Source organism: Dromaius novaehollandiae, chromosome 1, assembly GCF_036370855.1.
Source record: "Dromaius novaehollandiae isolate bDroNov1 chromosome 1, bDroNov1.hap1, whole genome shotgun sequence".
In the NCBI taxonomy this organism is placed as follows: Eukaryota; Metazoa; Chordata; class Aves; order Casuariiformes; family Dromaiidae; genus Dromaius; species Dromaius novaehollandiae.
The window spans coordinates 121,789,086-121,803,296 of NC_088098.1; positions in this window are offsets into that span (position 1 = coordinate 121,789,086).

The following is a 14,211-nucleotide window of genomic DNA, read 5'->3' on the forward strand; positions in this document are numbered from 1 at the left end:
GGTGGGAGCCTGTAAAAAAATGAAAAAATTACCCAAACCCTTCAAACACACTGGCCGTGCAGAGCTAGTCAGGGAAAAGTGCACTTCTTAGTTTCTTTCCTAGACCTCATAAATCAGTGCAGTGTGGAGTGACTTGTCAGACACCCCAGAAGAACTGGTCCTGAGAGATGCAGAAGATCTGGCTCAAGACATGGCCACTGAAGAGCCTCTTTATGACAGTGGTTGTGACGTATTCCAGTTTACCATGGCCCCAAGAGCAAAAAAGTCCAAATCTTGAACTATTACCTTCTGAAAGAGGAAATATATAAACCAGGTGAGGTTATTCCAAGGAACTTAAAGGAAGAGTAAAAGGAATGAACTGCTTGCAAACAGCAGGATGCCATTTAAAGACGCAGTACAAGAGGCTTAGAGTAAATATTTACCACCAAATAAAAAATAAGAAAAAGGATGTCCTCAGGCATACACACAGAACCAGAACAGTTAAGTAACTGAGTAAAAGAAGTTACTAGAAGCAAAAAGACTCTCTTCAAAAAGGACCCTACAGCCAAATAAGGAAAATAGAAAAACAGACTGACTGCAGAGTAATAAAATAATAGAGAAGTAAATAAATAACTTTTTTTTACGACAGGAGACAAAGGTCAGCTATCAAAAGGGAGAGAAGAGGATTTTTGCTGTTCAACATATTCATAAATGATCAAGAAATGTTGGTGAATAATGAGGTGATGAATTTGATGATGACTCATAATAATTATTTTTCATATTTTTTCAAAAGTGCAGGTAACTGAAAAGCTGCAGAAACATCTTAAAAGACTGAGTGATTGGGGGATAAATGGCAGGTGAAATGCAGGATGACTATGTACAAAATAATGTGCATGGAGGAAAAATAATCCTAATTATATAAACAAAAAGATGGTCTCTAAATTAACTATTGTCATTCAGAAAGAGAGTTTAGCATAACTGTAGATATGCCAACTGAATATCTGAAATGTCAAAAAGGCAAATTGAGTTTTAGGAGCAAAGGAATTGAGGACAAAACAGCAAACATCATTTTAATAATATTGAAATTGATGCTGCACCCATGCCCAGATCACTTTATAAAGTTCTAGTTGCCCCAAGTTAAAAAAGTGAGAGTATAATTGGAAGAGTAACAAGAAGAGCTCTCTGGCTCATGGTAGCAATGAGCTATGAAAAAAGTTTTGAAAATTGTAAAGACTGTTGAAACTAAGTTGTCATAGGATAAAAGGGGAAGTTTTCTCCTGGATAGACAGCTGGGTAATAAGCAGAGGATGGGAGTCAATGGTCAGTTTTCACTGTGGGAGAGGCCATAAGGAGTCTCCTGCTGCTGTGCTGGGACCTTTGCAGTGAAACAAACTCATAAACCATCAGGAGAAAGAGATGCAAAGGCTGAATTTGTTGACAAGACAAACGTTTCATGGTGGTAAAGATATAAGTCAACTATGGAGAAGGATTTTACAAAACTGAATGACTGTAGAATAAGATGTTTGGTGATATGTAAATATAAAATGATGTATGCAAGGAAAAAGAGCAATCCTACCTTTACAAATAAAATGATGGGCTCTGAGCTGCTTATTATCTCTCAGGCCTGACAGAGTGTGTAAGTATCATATTAGCATATGGAGTACAATAGACAGTTTTATGAAAACAGCAGCTCGGTGCTTAGCAACCACCAGAAAAGCAAATGGAAGGTTGACAACTATCAGGGAAGGGATAGAGAACAGCACAGAGAACACAGTTATGCCATTGTATGATCACTTTTTAATACTATATTCTCAGTTTCCAGCCTAGAGCTGTAAAAGATCTCGTGAAGGGTGGAAGGGAAGGTTAGAGGCACAAAACAGTATCCACACGGAGAAAGACCAAGTACACCAGGTCTCTCCAGGCTGTGAGGAAGCATGGCAGAGGTCTGTAAAAATCAAAAGAGGAATGTAAGAATAATTCATTGTCTCATCTAATATAAAAGTTATATTACCTCAAAGTCAAACTCCTGAGCTGCAGATTTAAAATAAGTGAAAGAAGATGGTTCTTCGCAGAATATGTAGGTAAGATGGAGTTTAGCTGTGGAACTCCTTGCTGCACAACATTGTGAGTGCTAAAATGTTACATGGGTTTGAAAGCCAATTGGATGAGTTTATAGATAAAAATTCAGTTGAGGCTATTAAATCCAAAAGCTATAAGTCTATCCCAGGAAATCTCTAAGCTGAAAATCACTGAAGGTTAGAAGCATATTCTAGGACAGTATCAGTGCCTAACTGCCCTTAAACTCTTTCCTTGGCATCTATTCCTGCTAATCTTGAGGACAGGATACTGGCTGGATGGACTTTAGGTAATGTTACTCACTATTTCTCATAATACAATAACAAGAGGGCATTTAATACAATGCTGAGCCAGTGGTTATAAATGAGAAGAATACAGTATATGAGTAGATTAGAATTCATTGCTCCCAAAGCAGAAGGCCAGAGGTATGAATGAAACAAAAGAGAAGAATTTGTAGAGGAGGAGGCCACTGGCAGTTATCATTTACAGTGGTCCAGATATAAACTCTGTCTTTGGAAGACCCTAAAGCTCTGACTTCTGGTTCTGGGAAGATGTGCAAAGAGAATTGCTCTATAACGTTTCTTAAAGTTTTCCTGTAAGCATCTGTAACTGGCCATTCCTGAGCCTGGGAATTGGATTTAGCCTGGCTTAGTCTGGCCAGTTCTGGCCATTCAAGAATCTTTCGATTTTTTTGACTTTTTTTTAGGAACATCTTTTCAAACTCTCCATTTGGATTGAGGAGGTTAATGGTCTGGTGAAAGTTTTGAGCCCAAAGTCTAGACAGTTTGTTTTTAATTCTGAGTCTGGTTTAAAAGAAAAAAAAAATTGCAGTTTTCAGAACAGAAAATATTGCCATACATAGAATTTCACAGATGCTGCTGAAACTCACCAAAAACCAAAGCAAACCCACCCTTGTGGATCAATTTTGTTTGCCAGAAGAAAGATGCAGACCTAGAACTACTCATGAAAAGTGGTGGTGACTTTTCTGGATCAGTTCCTGTCAATGGTAGTTAGCAGGAAGGACGGATCCTTCCAGGTGCAGGGAAATTGGTCACCAACAGTGCAGCAAAGGAGGGATATGAGCAAGCCCACACCTCTAACCTGTGCCAGTTGGAGAGGACGGGGCATGCATGCAGGTGGGCCAGCTGCTTAGGAAGCAGTTATCCTTCCATGCAAGCACTTTCCAGATGCACTTTGTGAAAGATGTGAGTCCCTGAACACAAACTGATTGCCCCTTAGGACTAAGCGTTTTATAGACTTGAAGCTCTAGCCTGAGGAGATCTCCCTGCTCCCAACTCATCAGAAGGATGGAGGGGAAAGTCATTTTGCAGTCCCAGAAGCTTCCTTCTCTACCATCATGTGGGTCCAGATCATACCCATCTGAGGTTCTCTTAAAGTCTGGACCACCAATATTCTGAGGGCAGTTGCATACAGCAGGCAATAACTATTGCCTATATTGTATCATCATTTGCTAATACCATAGCAGGTGGTAGTATAAATAGGAACATTTGGGGTTAGTAGCCATTAATTCTGTAAGCTAAAGGTAAATGTTTCCCTTTTAATTTTCTTGCAACTTCTTAGACCAGATTGTGAACTCTGATTTTCAACTCACATTTCAAGTACTGAATGTTATTCAGGACAGATGAGAAAAAAATGCCCGCTTCTTTGGAGGGCTGAGAATCTGTAGTTCTCATTTGCTACTATGGGAACAGTGGGTGATCAAAACCCTTGAAAAGGGGGCAATACAGGCAAAGGGCCGTAAGGTTATTTCTGGCACAAATAGCTAAAGAGAAAAATACAAATGAGAAATTCTTGAGATAGGACAAGCAGAAAACCTAGGAAATAATAAGTGAGCCTAAGACATCATGTGGGAGGAAAGGGTCATTTCAGAGAAGTTTTGCCTCAGCCATTTCAAAAGAGGGTAGCAAGAAGATACTTCCTAAACCACTTTGTATCCAAATAACAGTGAGGATTGGAGAAGACTGAGAAGGACGTAGCTGCAGAAGGTTCTGTGCAAAATGAAAAATATAGAAGTCCAAAAGCTGAGCTGCTAACAAAAATTACCTACTATGATGGCAGAGCTGAGTCAATACAATTGCTGTTTTCAATACTTTTCAGTTATTGCTATTTGCAATATTAGTAACTGTGATATTAGTGATATGCTGTGAGTATAGTGAGTAACAGTGATATAGTAACTAATATTAGTAACTGTGAATGGAGGAATTACCAGTCAGAAAGTGTTTCTTCTGTACCAATTAACCAAACTCTTATGTTAGTGTGAGAATATGGGGAAAAACAGAAGAACTATTTCCGAGGGAAACCTGTTCTCTGTTCAGTTACATTCTTCAAAGGACTAACAAATTAATGATAGTAGATGTGATGTATTTTAATTTCAAAAAGAAAAAATGCTGCTTTTAAGAATTTTAAAGAGAGTGAGTATACGAAGTGAACTGTAGTTTCGACAAGAACAAGAAAGAGGAAAGAAATTAAAGCACACACAGGATTTTCTTCCCCTCAAAACTAAAGAATCTTAATGAGAACATTTCCCTTTAGTGTCTTTTTATATGTTACTGGAGGTGAGTGCATTATAGAAACCATGAGGATATTTAGATCAGGTCTAGATAAGCATGTTGGTGGTCTCCAGCAGAGGTGGAGAACAGCAAGGCACATGAAATGGGACCTGAGGCTGCCCTTTCTGGATCCAGCTTTCCTGGTGTAACCTGACAACAGCTGACAAAATAAACTGGAGTATGACTGAAGTGCAAGAACTAGATCAAATGTACCCAGCAGGGTTAAAACATTGCTCATTGGAGTTGGTTGAGAATTCTTCATATAATGTTTTGTCAAGATCATTTGGTTAAAATGGAAACTTAGCACGTGATAGATTGCTTTGCCAAAATACCACTGTGAAAGTTCTTCTTGGTTCAGAAGGCATTTTGGTATGGTACAGAGAGCAAGAGAGCCCAGCCTAACAGAAAGCAACTTGCAACAATTCCTGAAAGGGAAAATCCTTTAAGTCTTTTAAAAACAAAAATGTCATTGTTGGTTCATGAATTACCTGAGTCACAGTACCCAGAGGCTGGAAGCATATTAGAAGTAAATGCTTGCCCTCTTGTTGTCATGGTTGAGGCTGGTGTCTGGGGCAGGTCTGTAAGCAGCAGGACCTTGGTTCAACTCAACACAGTCAGATATATCAAGATGGCCATTAGAGCTGTGGGAGAGGCAGATTCAAGACCCTTCTCCCACACTGTACAAGCTTTCTACAAGTATTGGGAAGGTCAGTTCTTTATTCTGATGCCAAATAAGAAAAAATGTCAAAATCTTTGAAAAGTTTAGCAGGGAAGTAAAGCATTTCCCATTCAATTCATGTTCCCTCTGTAACAAGTTTTTGTCCTGTCCACACAGGCAAAACAAGAAACTTGCAGTAATGCAATATATAAATAGCAGGACATTTTTGTAGCATTAACTTGCTTGGGAATGGTTATCTTTCTATATAGAGAGGAAGTCAAAAGACAAGCGTAGCACTGTAAAAAGTATGGTTCGGGAGGTGCTATAGGTTCCTGATTCTGATCACAAGTGTACCTTAAGGTAATGAGGGAAAAATGATACAACTCCACCCAGACACCACTGAAATCAGTGCAAATCAGGCTGTTGGTCTTGATGGGATCTGGATGAACGTCTTGTATAGGAGTGGCCAGGCTGTGGCTCTTGAATAGCTCATGTACAGCTCTTCTTACTCAAGGAGTAAGTCTTGGTCCAAGGCTGAGCTTGAAATTGGAAGCCCTGCCTGGGAGGAGTGCAGGTGGGATCAGCCTGAGGTGGATGCTGAGGGTGACATCCTTGAGGCACCCTGCGACCCTGCCGCATGCCCAGGTTCATGCAGCAGTAGTGGAGTGAGCCCTGTTGTGGACTGTTCTCTTCTCCCACGTGTGTGTGGTCTGTGTTGTGTGGCCCTTTGGCTTGGGAAGATAGATTAAAAGGTCAAGGTGGCTGGCCACCACAGTCGGAGGACATGAGTGCAAACACGGGTCTGAAATGAGCCGTTCTGGTGCAAATAATTTACGTTCTGTATGTTTAAGTACATCCAAAGGCTAAAGACGACAAACCACAGTGGAGAGGAAGGGGCTTTTGTTACTGTCAGTTCTCCTAATACTGGGCTTCAACACCCTGATAGAAGGTAGTGAACTCTTGAGTGGGTACACTTTCTATTTAATTTCAAAATACCTACTCTGGCTTGGTCCTTCTGCTGTTGAATTCAATGACAAGACTCACATTGACTTCTGTGCTGGCGAGCGTAGCCCCTGGATTCTTTTGAAAGTAAGCACTAAGTCAGATTAATGGAGAAGCCTATTTAGAGTTAGACTATGCATTATAAAGCTGGAAAGTGATTTCTTAATTGAGTGAGGTACCATATCCATCTGTCTACCAAGTTGCTGCTTTACAATTAGAGCCACCTCATTCTTCTCTAGACCTTCATTATTGAGGAAAATCCTCAAGTTTCTTCCACACTCCAGTCATTTCTTAACTCAGAGAAATGATAGCAATTATCACTGAGGTCAGAGTAGCATTTTGCAAGTATGTTGACTGTAATCTTCCTTATTTGTCTGTGGTTAAAAGGTGGGGAATGCATTTGGATATTAACACCATAGAAACTCAAGGAGGGTACTTACACTACCTGCCTTGGCTGCCCAAGTAAGATCACTAGAATCAGAGTCATCCTGTCAGTGTCCTTGGAGAAATGGACACAAGGGCAAGTCAGTGGTAGGTCTAACCTATGTGTCCCATGTCATGTTCCAGAAGACCTGCTCTCTCTGCATGGTCTACAAAGCAAGTCTAGGGAAACAAGGTCAGGCCGCACTGTGTGGTGTGCGTATGTTCCCTGAAAGCAGAGTCATATACATCAAGGAATGAACACAATAGCTTTCAATCTAGGCCCGGTACTGCCAACTTTACTGTGGCAGAGAAAAGGGGCACTATGGGAATCAATACATATAGATACAGACAGAGTCTCTCTGTACTGTTCTTAGGTGTGGAAGCTGCAGTCCTCAGCCTCTGTGAAGCTACATTGCAACTACACTGAAGTAAGTGGAGCTTTGCTCTTTCACTCTTGGTAAGAACATGGCACCATCTCAATCTCTTGCCCTTTGAAATAAAACCATATCTCAGTTCTGTGAGGCAAAGCAAGAGCTAAAGCCAGGAAACCCCTTTAATGGAGAGAACACAAGGCCTTTTTAGTGCAAATAGGAAAGCAATCGAATTTCAATGGTGAAAGATACTGTTCACATTTCCTGTATATGTCATACAGATAATACAGTAGCCCAGGATAGCTTTCACATTTGATCACTGGATTAAATCTCTCATTTGTAGCATAATCAAATAAATTATCAACTGCATTTCTGGCCACAGTATTACAACAGCTGTTGATTCATGCTTATAAAAGCAGGAATGAAAATGTTAATATTTCAATAAATCAAGCAACTTCCATATCTATCATATTTTGCTTTTCAGAAGTGAGACCTGAATTCTCAGCGTCTCTCTGCTAATGGAAAAATTCTAAAACCTAATTAAGAAGTCTCTATTCAATGGGCTGTGAAGAATTTACAGCAGTGAAATTGTCTGTGTCGGACAAATATGCTATTGATGGGCCTGTGGGAACTAATGATGAAAGGACTACATATAAGAATGAGGGAGAGAAAGGAAATATGCTGTAAGCTGGGCTGAGTTTCAAACAGCTGGATGCTAGTGTGCAGGAAGGCCAAGAAAGAGAGAGGACTGGGGTACGCTGGTGTCAGCGCTCATGAACAAAACTCCAGGAGATGTTTTGATGGGAGGACTAGAGATGCTCTGTGAGGTCTTTCTCAAAGAAGGAGATGTGGGTCATCTCTATGTCAAAGGGTCTCAGCTTTCCACCATTCCTGCAGTCTCACATGGATGTTGGCTGCAGAACGGACAAACATGGCCACCAATGTGTTTCTCTGGGATCGTCAGCCAGTGACAAACCAAAAGAGCTTTCCCCAGATGGGAAACGTTCTGCGCCCATCCACAGTGGCCCCTCCAGCCAGCATGGGTGACCTCCGTTGCAGAGGGACTGACTGCCCTTTCTCTGCAACCTCCAGCACCCAGGATGGCACTAACCATCGCACTGGGCATCCCTGCCCAGCCATTCCACAGACACTGCATGGAGAGTGAAGACAAATACTGAAACAGAGCACCAGATGCCCTGCGGAGATCTGCTCTGCACACGGCCCAGACTTTTCCTAGCTCTTTCTCCCTGCTGCCCCCCAGGATCTGTCTTATGGCCCTCAGCCACATCAAGAATCTGATGCCTTGCTCATAGGCTAAGGTGTATTAGCCACGTCCGAGCTAGATAATAAGTGCTGGGGAGATTCAATGGCCTGTGTTAGCAGGGCTTCTTGATGGCCTTTTTCAGTCGCAACATCTGTGAAGCCACACGCATGTGGAGAGGAGGCTTTGATATTGATCATCTTAATACCTGATGCAAACCTGACAGACTTCAAGTTTAGTCCACAGTATTTGTCATATCACCAGCCAGAGAGCAAAAACTGCACTTTCTCCAAAGCCAAACCAGTTTTTTCAAAGTAAGAACAGGCCCTCACTCAGCTGTTAAAGGCACTTTCACACTACATAAGTAATGGAAAGCAGTCCAGCCCTCACACCAGATCTGTCCCACTGCAAATGCTTCTTGGGCTGCAGATGTCCCCTTTCACATCCCTGGTGAGATGTGAACATCTTTGCTGAGAGCAGGGTCACTTTGTCCAGCTCCCATTCCTAAAACCATTTAAGGTTCAGTAACTTAAAAACTGACTGATAAGTTTCTGGTTGCTAGAGCCCACGGTTACTTTGTTCCCCAAGTGCTCTTCCCGAATTTTAGTCTGGGGCTGACTGGGCAACCACTTTGCTTGGTGGAGGTCCAAAACTATTTATTAATCTCCATGGTAACAAAGAAGACCTTTTGAAACGTGGGAAACACAAGGCCCCTGTGAGAAAGGCCCTGATTTCTGAACAGCATGCCAGGTGCCCTTACCTTCCTGCCAAATGTCTTTCTCATTAGGCAGTAGTGTCAACCAATTTCATGTAATGTACATTTAATTGTTTGCATTAAGGAGGGCCAGCTGCAAGAGGAGAAATCGAAAGGGTACCTCAACAAGTCAGAGCAGGGCTTTGGGAGCCAGGAGCCTCTGCCACGTGCTCTGATCTGTAGGTTTCTGGCTCTGCTGGTTTGGGGATTTTCCCCTCATTCCCTACAAATTCCAGCCTGGATGGAAAATAAATTCCTGGCTCAGACTCTTTATCCTTTTATAGTATTTTTCATTAGTGAAATTACTTTCATCAGAAGAAAAAGTTCTGCTGGTAATTTATCTCAAATTATTTATTACCATCTATAGGCCATGATGATTGTGTTGGGAATATATTCAGAATAACTATTATTTAACAAACATTTTATTTGCAATTGCTAAGTGTAGCTTTATACAAACTTTGATCAGATTATTCCCTGCCCAGCTGTCCACTTAAGGGAGCCAAGATATTGTTCAGAAATTTTCAGTTTTTTCCCCTGTGTTATAACTAAACTCAGCCATTATACTGGTATATAGTGACAAATTGATTGATACTTAAATGAAAATTTCAGAGAATTCTAGGGTGTTACATTAGTCCAAGAGATCTTCTATGCTCAAAAGAAATGACCCCTGTTATTTGCCCTTGGGAACACCAGATCTAGCAATGGTACAAAGCAGGGACCCTGATGAACTATTCTCAGCAAAGATGCTCCTGAAGAAATAACTTCTAAGTAGGTTCAAATAGGAGATACCATCAGCAAAGCTGAGAGGTCCTCCAGAGGGAAATGAAGAGTGACTTTATTAGGCTTGTTCCTTTTCTGCACTGTCTTCTGAAAGAGCCTCTCTTCCCACTGACCGTGGAGGGAGTCAGGAAGGAGAGCGTCACTCGCTTTAAATAAGCTTTTGTGACCAAACTCCAGTAGGTTGAACTTTGTCTTTAACAGCTACCAGTGAAAGTGCTGTGAGAATAACAGGAAGCACTGCCCTTATCCGAATACCAGTGAAAGCGAATGCAAGAACTATAGGTGTTTTTATCTCTAGCACCCAGGAGTGCTGTGGTATTTTCATCCTCTCATAAAAGCAGGTAAGTCAGCTGCCTGAAATGTGTTGGCTAAATCTGATGGTTGAACACACACACAAATCCTGCTGATGGAGAGTTTCCTTCACAGCATTATCTTACACTTCTTGATTACGTTTTATGGGTTTTCCTGTGAGCTGCTTTGCTTTCTTTTGCATATAGTCTGTTGGTCCACACAGTCATAAGTCACCTCAAATTTTCTCCCTGTACAAATGGCTGCTTATGTGCCAGTCTGAAAGCGTCCCCTGATGTCTAGTACAGTAAGGAGCCCATCATAGAGTGCCATCTCTATCAAATGAGGAACAATAAAAAGCACTGCAACAGACATCAGTAGTACCTCTTAGCTGTATTTGTCAGCATGTAGACACACCATCGGGGATAAGAAAACAATTACTTTGTTTTCTTCATGAACTGTATAACTGGATAAAAAATGTAGACAAAGATTTCTCATCAGTTGAAACGATGGTTGGAAACTTGAGGCCAGAGAGGGAAATAGTAAAAACAATAGGTTAAAAATATTTGGTAACTCCTCCTTTAATCAGTTTTAGTAAAACTCCTGCTTTCACCAGCCAGATTTTTTTTTTTCTCTCCAGGGACATTGTAGCTCTACTGCCTAGATGGATATATAGTTCACACAGACGTAGGAGACCCATGCACAGTAGGTACTGTTGTTTTTCTGCTGAGCCTTTTTTAGCAGTGAATACTGTATTGTAGTGCCCTGGTGGTCAGGGCTTCAGTCCTGCATGAACTTTTGGTTCCCATTCGTATTAGGTGGTAATCCTAGTCGCAGCAGGATTTACGGCTACTGGCTTGATCTCACTCATTTACCCTTTCAGTAGAAAGAAAGAAAACAAGTTCATGAATGTTTTTGGAAAGACCTATTCCTGTGCTGTGGCCACAGCAAAATGGGTGGAAGAGGATAAATGGCTTTATATGAGCCTCTCCATTTGTCATCATTAAGTTCCTCTGTGATTTAGAAATGTGAGTCGTTTATCTGTAGGCCTGATTCAGAGAAAATAAACCCTTAAATTTTATTTATTTCTCTCTCCCTCCCCCCTTTTTCTTTCTTAATGTTTGATAGGCACTGCACAGGCAAGTGTGGGACTCAGGATGGCACAGCCCAGAGAAGAGGGGTTTGCTCTGGGGTGCTCCTCAAGAGTTAACAAACCCCAGGGGCACCATGGCCAGAGTCACCACACTCTTGGGTTGCTGTAGCTTCCAATGACCTCGTGAGTGCTGAACAAACCTAGTCAGCAAAGGGAAGTGACACCACAGAGTCACACCGTAGTGTCTGGGTACTGTGGAACTTTGCACTGGGTTATTTGTTGAACATCTGCACTGTTATCTGTTCAGCTTCTGCACTGTAATCTGTTGACCATACTGTTGACCATCCTGTTGTCGGCTGAGGCCATCAATTCTGTTGTGTAACTGTCGTCTGGCATTGATCAACTGGATAATGAACTAAGTCCAAGAAGAATAAAAGAAAGTAAACCGCATACATCTGTGTGGACTCAGACTCACCATCAGTTGGCTTGCAGACCCGACAACCCACCCACCAGCAGAGAAGGCCCTGATACCAACTGCCAGGCAGAATATGAATCATCCTGGCACAGCCTGAGCATAGTGAGAACAATCTGTAAAAACTATAGTGGAGGGGTGGCCCCATAGGCACAAGGAAAGGGCGAGAACGGTCATTGTACCGTGCATCCATGGCTTAACCGTAGAGCTCTGATATGTATATCTGTTTTTAGTTCTGTTGTATTTCTAGCTTTACTATACTTTTTAGCTTTGTTATACTTGTAGATTGTCTGGTGTTAATTGTTTAATGTTGTTCTGTGTCCGTCATACATGTAGAACCACTTAGCTCTAAAAAATTCTTATACTTGACAAATGATGATCTCCTGAGTTCAGTGCGACTAATCCCAGAATCTGAAAGAATCTTGGACGCCCCTCTATTGGCATGTCACACTGCTTAGTCAGTTAAAGTGCAGCAGCTCTAGGCATATAGACGTTTATGAAGCAGAACTTCTTTAAATCCTGTGCTTTCTTACATTAACGTTCAGGTCATTCCTGCCTTAAGATCACTACTTTCCTGTGACACAGCTAATAACTCAAAGGAGGGATAGGTTTTCAAAAATAAATGCCTCTGAGCATCCTTTTACCCATTTAGATATTTTAAAATAAAATTTATACACGACAAGCAAGTGAACACTTGCTTTAATAGTCTTCAAGTTGCCTGTTGCACTACAAGTTATCCTCTGACTGCAAGTCCCCTCAGCTGTGGAGTGATGGTGGCTTCACAGAGCTTGATGTGACTGCATCTTGCAGCACGGGAAAACAGGTCAGCTATTTTTATTATTATTTTATTATATATAAGAAGGCTTACACTAACATTCCCACTTGGCCTGGTGGATTTTAATGTGGTGTATCCTGAGCTAGTTTTCAGGCAAATGCTACAGCAGCCCCAAACTTTCAAGGCTACTCGTCCTTTTGCCTGCCTTAACGAACTAGGGGGCTATGTAATACTCATGCAATTAATAAAGAAAAACTTTCCTACTAAAGGCAGAGGTCCTGCATGCTGCTGCCTAAGGCCAGGCATGTCCTCCGTGGGCCTGACCTGAGCCACTCCCATTGCCTAGATGCTGGTAACCAGCTGGCAGGGAGCAATTGCTGCTGCAACATCCTGCCTTGGCATCACAGCAGGGCCGTGCAGAGAAGAAGGTTGATCAGGAAAAGCTGGGCAGCGATGCTGAGTCCCACCAAAAGCCTCCACTTCATGCTCTCCCCCATCGAGTCCAAGCACTCCTGGCTGTGCAGGGGGCAGAGAAGGGGGAAGTGGTGTTTGAGTCCCCTGGCCACGCGGGGCTGGTGCCGGCTCCTGGGGAGGCAAGGTTGCACGTGATGAGCCCTCTGTCCTGAGCTCTGGGTACCGGACTTCCCCAGAGGCCTTATTAGCCCAGTTTGCTCAGAGGACCTGCGCAACAAGCCTCCTCTGCAAGAGCAGGAGGAAGCTGTCTTTCCTCTCCTGCCCTCCGTATGAAACCTCCTGTACCTAAAAGCCAAACAAAGAGCAAAACTGTTTTGGAAATTGGCTTCTGCTGGCTCCACGACATGATCAATTATCCAAATTCAAAATCACTGAAGCAACTCCCCTCTGAAAGGCAAGATGCCTATGGAAGATGGGGGAGACAGAATCGCAGCTCCTGCACTGGGCAAGTTTAACAGTGTGCTCGGCACACGGCTCAGTGCCCCAGCCACTTTGCTGGCACCAACAGCTTGCTGCTTGCTGGGGAGCATCTCTGGTTCCTGGGGCAGAAAGTCCATTTTTGCTGTCTGAGCCTTTCCTTTCTGCCTCCCATGAAAACACATATGTCCAAGGGTAAAGCAGCAAAAGTTCAGGTTTAGCTGTGCCATAGGAGGGCAGAAACTGTACCAGCAGTGGCTGGACCATCCCTGCCTTGTCCCAGTCTGCCCATAGTGGTGGCCAAAGGGCCACTTTTTACCCCAGAGAGCTGCTGCTCATCCAGAGCATGATTATTACTCTGCCAGCCCGCGCCATTGAACAAGGAGGGTTGATAATTGCAAACCCTGTATTTACCTCCTGCTTTTTCTTCTGCAGCAATATTGGAACTGGAAATATGAAGGGACTAGTTACTGGAGATAGAGGTCTTAAATTTTTGTTTATCAACCAAGCACTTTGAAACAAGGGAGTGCTGATCTTGGAAAGCACTGTGCCATGGTTCATGAGTTGGCCTGGGACTCCCTCTTCTGGCATATGGACTGGGTGCTGTAGAGGCAGGAAGTAATGGGATGGTTACAGTCTGCTGCAGAGCAGATGTTGGCTGCGCAGAGGTGTTACCAGCCAGGAGGGCAGGCCTGCACAAGCCCCATGCAGCCCTACTGCCCACTCTGAGCTGGCCCCACTGCATGGGCCCCACAGCTCAGTGGGGCTCCACTTGGTGAGAGAAACTGCTTGCCCCTTTTTGACATGAGCATCCTGCT